We start from the raw sequence: 15,667 nt of genomic DNA, 5'->3' as shown, positions 1-15,667 counted from the left end.
AAAAAAAAGAAAAAAGAAAAAAAAAGGTCCTGTGTATATACACAGCAAATTTCTCTTTGGTCCTTTATCCTGGTGTTTACTGGTTTCTTTTTGCATATGCCTTACAATCGGCAAAGTTCCACCTGGTGACCAAATGTGGAACTGCCAGTGTAGACAGTGATCTGAATGGAAGTATATGTATGTATGTGTACACACACATACACACACACACACACACACACACACACAATCTGAATGGAAGTGATACATATGTCTATGTATATGTATGTATGTATGTGTATGAGGAGTCCTGGTGGCACAGTGATTAAAGTGCTCAGCTGCCAACCAAAAGGTTGGCGGTTCGAACCCACCAGCTGATTGGTGGGAAAAAGATACTGCATTGGTTTCTGTAAGATTACAGCCTTGGAAAACCTATAGGGCAGTTCTACTCTGTCCTATAGGGTTGTTATGAGCTGGAATTGAGTCCACAGCAACGGGTTTGTTTTCATATGTATGTATATACATATATGTATATTGTTGTTGTTAGGTGCCGTCAGGTCAGTTCCGACTCATAGCGACCCTATGTACAACAGAACGAAACACTGCCCAGTCCTGCACCATCCTCACAATTGTTGTTATGCTTGAGCACATCGTTGCAGTCACTGTGTCAATCTGTCTCGTTGATGGTCTTCTTCTTTTTCGCTGATGCTCTACTTTACCAAGTATGATGTCCTTCTCCAGGGACTGATTCCTCCTGATAACTTGTCCGAAGTAGGTGAGATGAAGTCTGGCCATCCTTGCTGTATTTCTAGCTATATTTCTTCCAAGACAGATTTGTTCATTCTTTTGGCAGTCCATGATATATTCAATATTCTTTGCCAACATCATAATTCAAAGGTGTCAATTCTTTAGTCTTTCTTACTCACTGTCTACTTTTCGCATGCATGCGAGGCGACTGAAAACACCATGGCTTGGGTCAGGCCCACCTTAGACTTCAAGGTGGCATCTTTGCTTTTTAACACTTTAAAAAGGTCTTCTGCAGCAGACTTGCCCAATGCGATACATCATTTGATTTCCTGATTGCTGCTTCCATGGGTGTTGATTGTGGATCCAAGTAAAATGAAATACTTGACAACTTCAATTTTTTCTCCGTTTATCATGATGTTGCTTATTGGTCCAGTTGTGAGGATTTTTGTTTTCTTTATGTTCAGGTGTAATCCATACTGAAGGCTGTGATCTTTGATCTTCATCAGTAAGTGCTTCAAGTCCTCTTCACTTTCAGCAAGGAAGCTTGTGTCATCTCATATCGCAGGTTGTTAATCAGCCTTCCTCTAATCCTGATGCCCCCTTCTTCTTCATATAGTCCAGCTTCTTGGATTATTTGCTCAGCCTACAGATTGAATAAGTACAGTGAAAGGATACAACGATGACACACACCTTTCCTGACTTCAAATCACGCAGCATCCCCTTGTTCCGTCTGAATGACTGCCTCTTGAACTATATACAGGTTCCTCAAGAGCACACTTAAGCTTTCTGGGATTCCCATTCTTCACAATGTTATCCATAATTTTGTTATGATCCACACAGTCAGATGCCTTTGCATAGTCCATAAAACACACGTAAACATCTTTCTGGTATTATCTGCTTTCAGCCAGGATCCATCTGACACCAGCAATGATATTCCTGGTTCCATGTCCTCTTCGAATTCGGCTTGAATTCCTGGCAATTCCCTGTCAATGTACTGCTGCAAATGCTTTCAAATGATCTTAAGCAAAATTTTACTTGTGTGTGATATTAATGATATTGTTTGATAATTTCAGCATTCGGATGGATCACCTTGCTTCGGAATGGGTACAAATGTGGATCTCTTCCAGTGGGTTGGCCAGGTAGCTGTCTTCGAAACTTCTTGGCATAGACAAGTGAGCACTTTCAGCGCTACATCCGTTTGCTGAAACATCTCGATTGGTATTCTGTCAATTCCTGGAGCCTTGTTTTTTACCAATGCCTTCAGCTCAGCTTGGACCTCTTCCTTCAGCACCATCGGTTCCTAATCATATGCTACCTCCTGAAATGGTTGAATGTCAACCAATTCTTTTTGGTACAGTGACTCTGTATTCCTTCCATCCTCTTTTGATGCTTCCTGTGTCATTTAATATGCTGCCCCATAGAATCCTTCAATACTGCAACCTGAGGCTTGAATTTTTTCTTCAGTTCTTTCAGCTTGTGAAATGCTGAGTGTGTTCTTCCCTTTTGGTTTTCTAACTCCAGGTCTTTGCATATGTCATTGTAGTACTTTGTCTTCTCGAGCTGCCCTTTGAAATCTTCCATTCAGCTTTTACTTCATCATTTCTTCCGTTTGCTTTAGCTACTCGACATTCAAAAGCAAGTTTCAGAGTCTCTCCTGACATCCAGTTTGGTCTTTTCTTTCTTTCCTGTATTTTTAATGACCTCTTGCTTTCTTCATGTATGATGTCCTCGATGTCATTCCACAACTCGGTCAATAGTGTGCAATGCGTCAAATCTATTCTTGAGATGGTCTCTAAATTCAGGTGGGATATACTCAAGGTCGTACTTTGGCTCTCATGGACGTGCTCTAATTTCCTTCAGCTTTAACTTGAACTTGCATATGAGCAATTGATGCTCTCTTCCACAATAATCCCCTGGCCTTGTTCTGACTGATGATGTTGAGCTTTTCCATCGTCTCTTTCCACAAATGTAGTTGATTTGATTCCTGTGTATTCCATATGGTGAGGTCCACGTGTATAGTCACCTTTTATGTTGCTGAAAAAAGGTATTTGCAATGAAGAAGTCGTTGGTCTTGCAAAATTCTATCATGCAATCAGGCATCATTTCTATCACCAAGGCCATATTTTCCAACTATCGATCCTCCTTTATTTCTAACTTTTGCATTCCAATTACCAGTAATTATCAATGCATCCTGACTGTATGTTTGATCAGTTTCAGACTGCAGAAGTTGGTAAGAATCTTCAGTTTCTTCATCTTTGGCCTTAGTGGTTGGTGTGTAAATGTGAATAATAATTGTATTATCTGGTCTGCCTTGTAGGCATATGGATATTGTCCTATCACTGACAGAGCTGTACTTCAGGACAGATCTTGAAATGTTCTTTCTGACAATGAATGCAATGTCATTCTTCAATATGTCACTCCTGGCATAGTAGACCATATGACTGTCCAATACAAAATGGCCAATACCAGTCCGTTTCAGCTCACTAATTCCTAGGATATGTATATATCAGCCATATATACTACATTTTCTTTTCTTTCTTTCTTTTTTTTACCATTCTGATTTCAAATATTTTTCTAAACTACCCTCTACCCCTAGGGTAAAACACCCAATTTTGGTACAGAAAATATGGTCACAATGCATATAAGATAATGGAATAACTGACTCCCACTATAAGTTACTGAGCAATTCCCAGTAGTCTATAAAAAGGACTATAATTCATTCACTAAAGTAAATAATTACTTAAATAAAAATAAAACGCTTTTATAAATAATTTGCTATCATTTGCAATGAACTGAAGGCCTGATCGTATGCATATAGCATAAATAAGTGGAAACTGATTCTGTCTTTGTCAATTCTAAGGTATAGAAAGTACGGGCACTGTATACTTCTGCTGGTTCATATATATCATACAGGTGTGGATTTTCTATTCAGACTACCTCATGCTAATCACAATGCTCTGGCTTTGCTGCAGTTAATATAAACCATTCAAATACTAGTTTCTTAGTCAACCTATCCAGTACATCCTTGAGAGACAGGTCGGCATTATTAAATACAGTTAACAGTATGGGCAACTGTAGAAATAATTAAAGGTCTCACAATGAGGCATAAGGAAGCACGCAATTTGTCTGTGGCCACAGAGAGGCAGTAACAGTCTGCATCTGATTTCCTGCCCTCTGCTCACCCAGCTCACCTCTGAGTCAGTGATTCTTGACTCTTCGGAGGGGCCAGGAACCACAGGCGTGGTTTTAAAAACTGCAGATCCCAGGGCCCTCTCCCTAGAATTCTGATTCATCTGTCTGTGTGGGGACCAGGGATTTGTATTTTTAATAAACAGGAATCTGTATTTATAATAAACATCCCAAGTGATTCTGATGCAGGAAATTCAGAGACCACGCTGAAAGAAAAATGCTGTGATTCTGCATTTAATAATACCTCATTATATACGAAAATAAATTTCACAAAGTTTCTTTTTTTAAGATTAAAAAAATCTTTGTTTTTTTCACCTAAAGAAGTAATCCATGGCTATTATGGGAAATTCAATTGTTACAGAAATGGAGAAGGTGGAAAGGAAAAGGTGTCTAGAACCCTGACCTCCCCGTTGCCAGGCTGTTTGTTTTCTCCACTTTCCCCTCTTCTCACACATGCAGTGTGCCCAAGGCTGACTAGTGGTATTTTTAGACCGGTGATGCTTCCGAGCAGTTTCTTACAACAGCATCAGGCAGAAGGTTGCTGCGCAATGAATACAAGTCAGCCCACTTCACTGGCAGCGGCCCTGAGCCGACGGCACCGTGCCAGCCGCAGACCAGAGCTTCAGGGGTCGGTATGAGCAGTGAAACCCCTCTGCACTGACTTTCCATCCAATCCCCACCAGGAGTCAACTGGCCAGCGTTTAGGAGCATGCTTAATTCACAAAGAAACAAGATGCAAGACATTCTTTCCACTCAAAATCAAAGATACGAAGGAGACATCGAGAGGCTGTCACAAGATGACCTTGAACACGAATACAAGAGAGCTCTGTTTTCGGGTCTGGTTACCAAAGAAATTGACCCGAGGAAGCAGTCCATTTACAGTCGGCTAACCCCTCTGCTAGTTCTCCTGGCAAATGTCAGGACAAATGTCATGGCTATATAACATCATGTCTAATACTGACCGTTTCCAAAATATTTAAACCCTAGTACGCCCTGGTAGGAGCCCTGGTGGTGCTGTGGTTAAGAGCCATGGCTGCTAACCAAAAGGTCAGCAGTTCGAATCCACCAGCCTCTCCTTGGAAAGCCTATTGGGGCAGTTTTACTCTGTCCTATAGGGTCGCTATGAGTCAGCACCGACTCGACGGCAACGGGGTTTTCATACCCAGTTAGCCAATTCCCTCTGTTGGCTCTAACAGAGGACAGGAAAAGCCCTCGCCAACACTGTGAAAACCCCACCTCAATGTGAAGCACATACCCTAAACTCCAGAGATCTCGGCTAATGACCATCAACAGGCCCATTTTTTCCCTCTCCTTAAGAAGCCCTGGTGGTACAGTGGTTAGTGCTCGGCTGCTAACCAAAAGGTCGGTGGTTTGAAGCCACCAGCCGCTCTGTGGAAGAAAAGAACTGGCAATCTGCTTCCATAAAGATTACAGCCTAGGAAACCCTATGAGGCAGTTCTGCTCTGTCCTATAGGTTCGCTGTGAGTTGGAATCCACTCCGCAGCAGTGGGTCTTAAAGTCTGGTCTTGACTCATGTTGTCTGGCAGTAGTGAGATGGGTACCACCACCTTCAGTACCACTCTAAGACATCAAACGCACCCACATGGCTGTGCCTACTGCTTCAACCGTAGATGAAGCCTTCCAGGTTCCCATTTACAGGAGGCCCTTGCCAAGATACAGGCACCTGCCAGCAGGATAAAACACTGCCCAGTCGTGCTGTGCTTCCTAAAAGACCTTCCCGGAGATGAGCTGGTTTTCGAACCAAAGGATTCTGTCTAACACCAGCTAATTTTAAGTGGAGTTAAAAGGGGAAAAGACCAGTTCACTCCCACTAGCATGGCTGTTATCAGAAAAACAGAAAACAAGGGTTGGTGAGGATGTGGAGACACTGGAACCTTCATCCATCGCTGGTGGGAATGTAAAATGGTACAGTCGCTATGGAAAACAGTTTGGCAGTTCCTCAAAAAAGTTAAACATAGAATTACCATATGACCCAGCAATTCCACTCCTAGGTATATACCCAAGAGAAACGAAAACATATATCCACATAAAACTTATACACAAATGATCACAGTAGCATTATTTATAATAGCCAAAAGGTAGGAACAGTCCAAATGTCCATCAACAGTGCAATGGACAAGCAAAATGTGGTTTACACATACAATGGAATATTATTCATTTCAAGGAGAAATGAAGTTCTGGCACACGCTACAATGTGCGTGAACCTTGAAAACATTAAGCTAAGTGAAAGAAGTCGGACTCAAAAGGACAAATACCGTATGACCCCATTTATATGAACGATCTAGAACAGGAAATGCATACAGACACAAGTTTATCAGTGGCTACCAGAGGATAAGGGGAGGAGGAAATGGGGGAGAAATAAATTGCTTAAAGGGTACAGGGTTCCTGTTTGGGATGATAATAAAATTTTTTAAAATGGATAGTGGTGACAGTTGCACAGCATGAAGAATGTGTCTAACGTCTCTAAACTGTACACTTAAGACTGCTTGAGATAGTAAAAAAAAAAATTTTTTTAACTGACTATAATTGAAAAAAAATTTTATTGTGCTGTAAGTGAAAGTTTACAATTCAGGTTAGTCTCTCATACAAAAATTTATACATACATTGTTATGTGACCCTAGTTGCTCTCCCTATACTGTGACAGCACACTCCTCCTTTCCATCCCGACTTCCCGTGTCCATTCAACCAGCTCCTGACCCTCTCTGCCTTCTCATCTCGCCTCTGGACAGGAGCTGCCCATTTAGTCTCATGTATCTACTTGAGTTAAGAAGCACACTCTTCACGAGTATCATTTTATGTCCCATAGTCCAGTCTAATCTTTGTCTGAAGAGTTGGCCTCGGGAATGGTTTTAGTTTAGGGCTAACAGAGAGTCCAGGAGCCATGTCTTCTGGGTCCCTCCAGTCTCAGTCAAACCATCAAGTCTGGTCTTTTTACCAGAATTTGATTTCTGCACCCCACTTTTCTCCTGCTCCGTCAGGGACTCTCTGTTGTGTTCCCTGTCAGGGTGGTCATTGGTGGTAGCTGGGCACCATCTAGTTCTTCTGGTCTCAGGCTGATGAAGTATCTGGTTTATGTGGCCCTTTCTGTCTCTTGGGCTAATATTTTCCTGTGTCTTTGGTGTTATTCATTCTCCTTTTGAAACAGCAAAATTTTTGTGATTCATATTTTACCACAATAAAAAAATAGCAGACCTCTACCAGAGATATTGTATTTGCTATCTAGAAAGTTGGTTATGGGTACTAAGTAATTAAGCAGAAGGTACTACCAAAAAAAAAAAAAAAAAATGAGAGCGAGAAAGAGAAAGATGGTGGTGGCCTGGACTACTCAAACAGCAGAGCAAATACAAATTGGGAAAAGCAGGTGATTCCTGAGACATCGGGAAGGAAGGGTGGAGGAGACTTGGTGCCTGATTAGATGTGGACAAGAGCAACAGGAGAAATAGGAAGGACTCCCAGGGTTCTGGAATGACAATGGGGTGGGTGGTGGAGGAGATGCCTGCATTCCTGGATGTGGTAAGTTTGAGATGCCTGAGGAACATCCAAAAGGAGATGCTGGTGAACAGCTGTAATAACTGTATATGTGGCCTGGAGTTCTGGAGACACAGACTTGGAAGTTTTTTTGGATATAAGGAGTATTGGAAGCCATGGAGATGGCTCCCAGGGGGCAAATGCAGAGGGAGATGAGAAAATGTCCTTGGACAAAACCCTGAGAAACATCAAATGTTAAGCAATGAATCCAGGAAGAGTATCTTTATAGAGGACACTGGGAAGCAGTGGCTAGAAAGGAAGGAGAGAAACCACAAGGAAGGAGGGAAACCACAGGAAGAGGGTTCATGGAAGCCAAGTAAGGGGTATTGCAGAAGGTAAAAAGAGCCAGCAGTGTCCAATGCTGTTGCAGTCGAATCAGATGAGAAAAGAAATATATCCTTTGGATTTATTGACAAGGAGGTCGTTGGTAATCTTGGCAAATGCTGTTCCATTACAAGACGTAGAAGCAAAAGTCAGATTTCAGTGGGGGCTAGGAAGTGAGCACCATGAGTGTGGACAACTCTCCAGCATTGGGCTAGAGAGGGAAGGAGGGAGAATTCACAGATGGGAGCAGAATGAGGAACTATGGGGAGGTTTGTTCATTTTTAAGATGAGAATGACTTGAACATGTTGCACCCCCAGTAGAACAGAAAGGAGAAGTTGAGAACACAGGAGGAAGAGACAGACAAATAAAGGTATCAGTCCGTGAGAAAGCAAGAGGGGCTGGGACCTGGAGCCCCGGAAGGAGTAGGGAAGGAGGAAAGGTGGATGAGGCAGCTCTGCCGGGAAGGGTTCACAGCCCAGCAGTAGGGACAGACCTGTGAGCATGTGGATCCCACCACAGTAGCCAAGGTGGGCACAAAGGCCCACAGGAACACAGAATTCTTGAAAGAGACTCACAGCCAGCAGCCCCTAGACCTTTCTCTTTCTTACCCTCTTGGCCCTGCTGAATGCCCATCCTTCTGAGATCTGCTCAAACTTCACATCCTCAGGAAAGCCATCCCATGCCTTCTGAGAGGGACACAGTCCCAGTGACATACACCCTCTGAGCATTCCATGCTTCTCCTTCAGAGCACTGTGCTTTAAAAATGGATTACAGAGAATTGAGAAAATTGTTCTCTTGCTCATGGTTCTGTCATCATCTATCCAGACAAGACCCCTGTGGTAGGCTGAGTAATGTCCTTCTCCAGAGGTGTCCACCTCCTAATCCCTGGAACCTGTTACCTTAAATGGCAAAAGGAACTTTGCAGGTGTGATTAAGTTACGGATCTTGACATGGGTTATCCAGGTGGGCCCAATGCAATCACAAGGGTCCTTGTAAGCAGGAGGAGGCAGGAGGGCCAGAGCCAGAGGAGCAGATGTGACGATGCTACACTGCTGGCTTTGAAGATGGAGGGAAGGGCCAAGAGCCAAGGCACGTGGCAGCCTCTAGAAGCTGGCAAAGGCAAGAGAACAGATTCTCCCCTGGAGCCTCCAGAAGCAAACAGCCCTGTCAACATCTTGACTTTAGCCCAATGAGATTGATTTTGGAATTCTGACCGCCAGAACTGAATGAGAATAAATTTGTGCTGTTTTAAGACACTAAGTTTGTGGTAATTTGTTACGGCAGCCACAGAAAACGAATACAGCTCTGTCTTGTACTTTTTGCCTTCATTCCCCAACTTACTCCAGTTCCCTTCCAGCCCACTGGCCTATGCGTTTAATGTGTGTCCTTAGACATGAGTGCTTCTTGGGAAACTATACAGTGCTCTTGTATGTGTATATATTTTAAATTTACATACATGTTATTGTGCTTTAGTTTAAAAAAATAAAAAGGAAAAAGAAGTGTTTTTAGTAAAGTGGACATAGTCATCTTTTCCCTGCAGCAAGTTGTTAAATAATGACTAACGGCCAGAGAAACTACTCCTTTCAGACAAACAACTCATTCTAGACGCCTGACTTCCTGATTTCATCTGGTCAGGAGACGCAACCCAGCTCAGAAACAAGAGCCCACTTTTAAGCAAGCGCTTTTGAGATGCCTGATACTGCATGTGAAGAATATGCTCTCTGAAGCAAGCACCAGTATCGATCAGAATAAGTGTTTTTAAATATTCAACATATTTTTTCTTCAAAGAAGCATCTGAATGTTCTAATGCTACCAAGCGGTCGTTCTCCAGTCATTTAGGAACAGAGGCATTTTCAATAGGCTGATTACTAAGAAGGGCAAGAGGACCAAAACTCTTCCCACTCCACATTTCAAAAGCAGAAAACAAAAAACAGTAAGCTGGTCTTCAAGATGAAAAACTCCAGGCTGTCCTTCTGTGTCCCACTGAAATAGATCAACCCTCCAACTACCTACGTAAGAGCCAAGATTAATTATAGGAGTTGTCAAGTCTCCTTCGCTCACATTTCTGGAAGGAAAAACGCAAAAAACTCTGAAGTCTACAGGCTATAAATCACAGCTCTGGCTTGAGAAAAAGAATAATATTATTAAACCCAGAAATAGTTAAGTTTGTAAGCCAATCAAGTACAGAATTCTAAGCCCCGCCTGGCAAGGCCTGGCTACTTTGGCTAGGCTATATATTGGCAGATACAGCCATAGGAAGAAAACCAATATTGAATTAGTATCTCTAAAGAGATTTTTTTCTTTAACTAATCACGAGATATGGAAACCTCAAGTAATTAGAAGAAAACAGTGTAAAAATAAAAATTCACAGCATGTGAGTGATAGTTTCAGTTTTTAAGTTATTAATACTAAGATCTGTGGAAACCCTGATGGGAAAATCTATTCTGCAGTTGGTTTAACAAAGCGAAATTTGCTCCATTTTGCCCTTTCAAGCTTCCAAAAAGGAGCCCTGGTGGCACAGTGGTTAAGATCTAACCTGCTTACCAAAAGGTTGGCAGTTTGAACCCACCAGCCACTCCGCAGAAGAAACATGTGGCAGTCTGCTTTCCTAAAGATTACAGCCGTGGAAACCCTATGGGGCAGTTCTACTGAATTGGAATCAACTCCAAGGCAATGGGTATGGGGTTTTTTTGGAAGCTTCCAAAAGTTTGAGAGCTCTGATTATTCTTGTTACCTACTCCACCCCCTAGGGCTGGGGGAGCAAAGGAGAGAGGCTGGGGTATCAGATCCTACAAGCCCAGATGGGGGCCACGAAGCTGGGACTCAAACCTCTGAGGAGGGGGCATCTTTCAGCTGGTTCTGAGTTTGGAAGCCGCGGGGAGGTTTAAGCTGGAGACTGGAACCAACTGTAGTGGACCTGGTAGAGAGGCATTGCTGAGCTGACGCTCACGGAACAGCAAGCAGACAGGAAGCAGCAGGCCCCTTCTCCTCCTCCAGCCCTGCAGATCCCTCTAGCACGTCCTGCTGGCAGAGCCCGGCAGGGACCAGTGGACAAAGGAAAAATGTGGCTTTCAGAGTCCTAGCCCCAGCATCATCAAGCCAAGTTTAGCCGGGGGGCCTGGGCAGGAGACTACTGCTTAACTGGCACGAAGGTGAAATAACTTTATAAGCTGTCGATGCTACCCGTGGGCATTTGTTATTATCACTGTTTCTGAAGTGCCTAGGCTAACTGCTTGTTCTCCAGCTTTTAAAAATATTTTATAATACGGATTAGCAAAGAATATAAATCCTTGGTGTTATCAGCATTTAAAATTGTAATAAATGAAAAATACAGCTAATGACTACATTCTACTCTATAAATATAGCAAGCTTTATCACTAAGTTCATTTATCAATGCTGCCCTCTAAAGATAAAGGGTGGGTCTACGACGCTCATTGGTGGTTAGCAGAGATGGGGTAGGGGAAGCACTCTCAACATAGTAGACACTTGTTAGTTTGGGTGATGGGAAAGACAGCATCAAATATGGGTGAAGTGCACACAGCTTGACCAAGGTAAATGAGGTCACTAAGAAGTACACAAGAGAAAAGGATGTCTTTGGTAAAGGATATGACAAATATAATTTGGAAACGACACAACCACCACCAACAAAAAATATGGGTGTGGTTACACAAATATGTATATAGGCATGTAAGTATATGAGTATGAATGTGGGTACATATGTATGCAAAGATAGAAGTATCTATAGGCATATGTATATACAGGTATGTGTGTGCATTCATGATATCCGTATAGATAATAAACCACATAGGGGACACAGGTACGGACACTTCTGCCATAACCAAACACCTTGCAAGACTGATTTTCAGGGTTTGAAGGCTCAGGAACACAGTCTCACGGGACAACTCAGTTAACTGGCATAATATAGTTCATAAAGTGTATGTTCTACATCTCAATGTGGTGAGTAGGGTCTGGGGTCTTAAAAGCTTGAGAGCAGCCACCTAAGATACAATTACTGGCCTCTACTCATCTGGAACAAAAGAGAAAGAAGGAAACCAAAGACTCAGGGAAGAAAGTAGCCTATAGGATTAATAGTCTACACGAACCATGGCCTCATCTACCCTGAGACCAGAAGAAATAGATGGCGCCAGGCTACTACTACCGACCATTCTGATCGGACCACAAGAGCTGGATCCTGATAGAAAGGGAGAAAGATGTAGAACAGAACTCAAATTCTTAAAAAGTCCAGACTTCCTGGACGGGCTGAGACAATCACCCTGAAATACTTTTTAAACCTTAAACTGAAATTATTCCTTGAGGTCAACTGTTAGCTAAATAACAGATTGGCTCATAAAATAAAGACTATCACCCCTAAGTAATGACCTCCTTTAAAAAATCATCTATATGAGATCAAATGGTCAAAAATTACTCTAAAGCAAAGACCAGAAGGTAAGGGGGCAGGGAAACTAGAGTAATGGAAATGGTACAACCAGAACGGAATGAATGTGAATGATGACGCATAGTGAAAAATGTAACCAGTATCACTGAATAATTTGTGTAAAAACTGTTAAATGGGAACCTAACTTGCTGTGTAAACTCTTAAACAATTTTTTTTAATTCTAAAAAAAAATAATAAAATAAAGATGAAGTGTTGTTGAATAATTGCTCTAATAATCAGGGCTTCTCTTTTACCTGACTGGCCAGGCAAGGCCATTTTAGAGAATGAAATAAGTGTGTTGCTTAGGGATGCTAGCAGCATGTAACCAACTGTTAAGCTATTTGACCCAGAAACCTTTGGGTATTATAAACTTTTCGGGGGGACAGGGGTACTATAGACTTTTGCAGAACACTTTCATTAAAATTTAAGGCTACTACGCATCTCTTTAAGAGCTGAAAAAGTTAACCAAATTTCTCTTTGAAATGTAACACCAATAGGTATAGTTTCCCGTAAGATGGGGTGTACCCTGACAACAGGAAACAGAGGTCAGTGTGTGTAGATTTGGTTTCAGTACATTTCAAAGAAATTTCGAGGAAATTCCTACAACACAGATACTTTGTAGTTTCACTGCTGACTACCACCCTAGGCTCTGTGCTCTGGTTTGGTAAGAAACACAGTGTTAAACAACAAACCAAAAGTTCAAGTGTCCTGTGGCACATTTACTTCAAGTCAGAAAAATGTGTATTATGAAGGAATGTTCCTTTCACTGAGCTTCTATAAGACTATGTCTACACATCAGCTATCACTGCCTCCTCTGTATTAGAGCTGTGTGTGTGTGTGTGTGTGTGTGCGTGTGTGTGTGTGTGTGTTTCTGATCTTCTCTGTGAGATAAGCTCAAGACAAAACCCATGTTGGAGGCATCTTTGTATCACCCAGAAGGATTAGATCAGCATGCACAGAGGATAGAAATGGACATCTGCAGAAGGAATATACGAGTCAGAAGGTCTTTATGGAGCCTTGGTGGCACTGTGGTTAAGAGCTATGGCTGCTAACGAAAAGTCAGCAGTTCAAATCCACCAGCCACTCTTTGGAAATCCTATGGGGCAGTTCTACTCTGTCCTACAGGATTACCATGAGTTGGAATTGACTCAACTGCAATGGGTTTGGTTTTTGGTTGGTAAGGTCTTCAGAGGAGTACAGTATGTCTCATGGGGACTCTGGGTTTTGAATATTCACCCCTCAAACTAGATAGCACCATTAGTGCTCACAAAATAACTGGAAAACACAAATCACCACGTGATTTCTAGAAAGGGTTTGTGAAGCAATGTGTGTTAAGTTCAAGTAGGAGCTAAGCTCCTTTGGTCATGCTAGTGAGCTGTATGCAAGACTGGAGAAGGAAGACAAAGAACGGTAAGAGGTGTATGACACCAGGAGCCAGAAGAGCTGGGTTCTTGCCTTGGTTCTTCCACTTACTTGATACATCAGTCTTTGGACAAGTCATTTAGCATCTCTGGGCACCAGTTTACTCATTTGCAGAATGGGACTTACAGTCCCTGTCCATCTTGTAGGAGTTCTGGTGGCACAGTGGTTAGGAGCTTGGCTGCTAACCAAAAGACTGGCAGTTCGAATCCACCAGCTGCTCCTTGGAAACCCTATGGGACAGTTCTACTCTGTACTATAGGGTCACTATGAGTTGGAATCGACTCGATGGCACAGGTTTGGTTTTTGGTTTTATCCATCCTGTAGAGCGATTAGAATCAAATAAAAAATGATTTGAAAATCAGGTAGTGTTATGAAAATATCGGTTACCGTTGTTGTGTGCTGTCAAATCAATTCTGACTCATGGTGACCCTATATGACAGATTAGAACTGCCCCATAGGGTTTCCTAGGCTATAATTTTTACGTCAGCAGATCACCAGGTCTTTTCTCCCAAAGAGCAGCTGGTGGGTTGGAACAGCCAAGTGCTGACCACTGTGCCACTAGGGCTACTTCTCGGTTATCATTAATGATATTAATATTGTTATCTTCATTAAAGAACTCTAGCTATAATGCAATTTTGAATACCTGGAACAAGGAATGAACAAATGAAACATCAGCAATTAGGTAAGTATCTCTTATCTATAAACCTCAAAGCACTTGCAGTAAATACAATGAAGATAGATCTCACTTTGCTGTGAGCTAGGAGAGTTATTGTAAAGCTGCCACATGCCTCAGTGGAATTTGCTCTGGGGAACAGCAACCCTAGCCCCTCCCCAGTGGAGACAGCTAAATTCCTCCTACAATGACGAAAGGCTCTTTGAGATTGTCGGTTGATGATTAGAGGGGAAATGCAGGACACTGTCTAGAATAAAACAGGAGTTAAGCAAGCTCTCCTTTTGTCTGTTGTGACCCTGGTGAACTAAAAAAACAAAAGTAACTTCTGCAGCACTTTCCAAAACAATCCTCATTCAGGCCAGTGGAGAAAACAGAGCCCATGGCTAGGACTCACAGCTCTTGGGCAAGCACAGAGACCCAAGAAGCTACTCTTGAGATCTGGGATTTAGCTCTGGCTGAGGGCTGCGATGCATAAGCAAGGCTGACCTGCAACCTCTCCCACTGCCACATCCACACACAACATCTGGGGGATGCGTCTACCTCTCTCACTGGCAAACGTATACAGAGGACAGCGAGTTCTGGATACGCAGATATCAGGCCTCAAAGAAAGCAAGGGTGTTTCCATTAGCTCCTTCTCTTTCCCAAGCCACATTCCTTTTTTTAGGTCGGGTTTACAGAGTTTCAATTTACATACAGTAAAATTCACCCTTTTCAGTGTACAGTTCTTTGACTTTTCCCAAACCCATTCAATTATGTAACCACCATTACAATCAGTTATAGGACATTTCTATCACCCCCCTAAAAGCTCCCTCAAGCCCCTTTGTAGTCAAGTCCTCCCTCCACCCCCAGTCCCTGGCAACCATTGATCTGCTTTCTGTTCCTAGAGCTTTGCCCTTTCCAGAAAGACAAGACACATTCTGTACAAAGCTTAAATAAAATAACCAAAGGCCTCATTCCTCTCGTGTGTGTGTGTGTGTGTGTGTGTGTGTGTGTGTGTGTGTGTGTCTAAGAGTGAAGGACACAGGGACTTGGGGGGGCAGCAAAGTCGCCACAGCTGATGCTGACTCTGCAAGCTGAAGCCCCTGAAAGCAGGGTGCTTGTCAGTGAGCTGAGGAAGTGGCTGGTGTACATCCACAGACAAAGAGCTCTTATTTTAAATTACTCCTATGGAAATATTCTGGTTCCCTCTTCTATGATTGTATGGTACTGGACACAATTAGGTTTCCTTCCAGTTTAGATGAATTTTTGGCATTAAAAGAAAACATAAATTACTATAGCTGGAACTGAATATAGATTAATAAGAAAATTCTGTCAAGCTAAAAAGCATGACTTTCAATAGACTGTTCTT

This window comes from Trichechus manatus, unplaced genomic scaffold, assembly GCF_000243295.1.
Source record: "Trichechus manatus latirostris isolate Lorelei unplaced genomic scaffold, TriManLat1.0 scaffold00028, whole genome shotgun sequence".
NCBI classification, from domain to species: Eukaryota; Metazoa; Chordata; class Mammalia; order Sirenia; family Trichechidae; genus Trichechus; species Trichechus manatus.
This window is presented reverse-complemented; position numbering follows the sequence as displayed.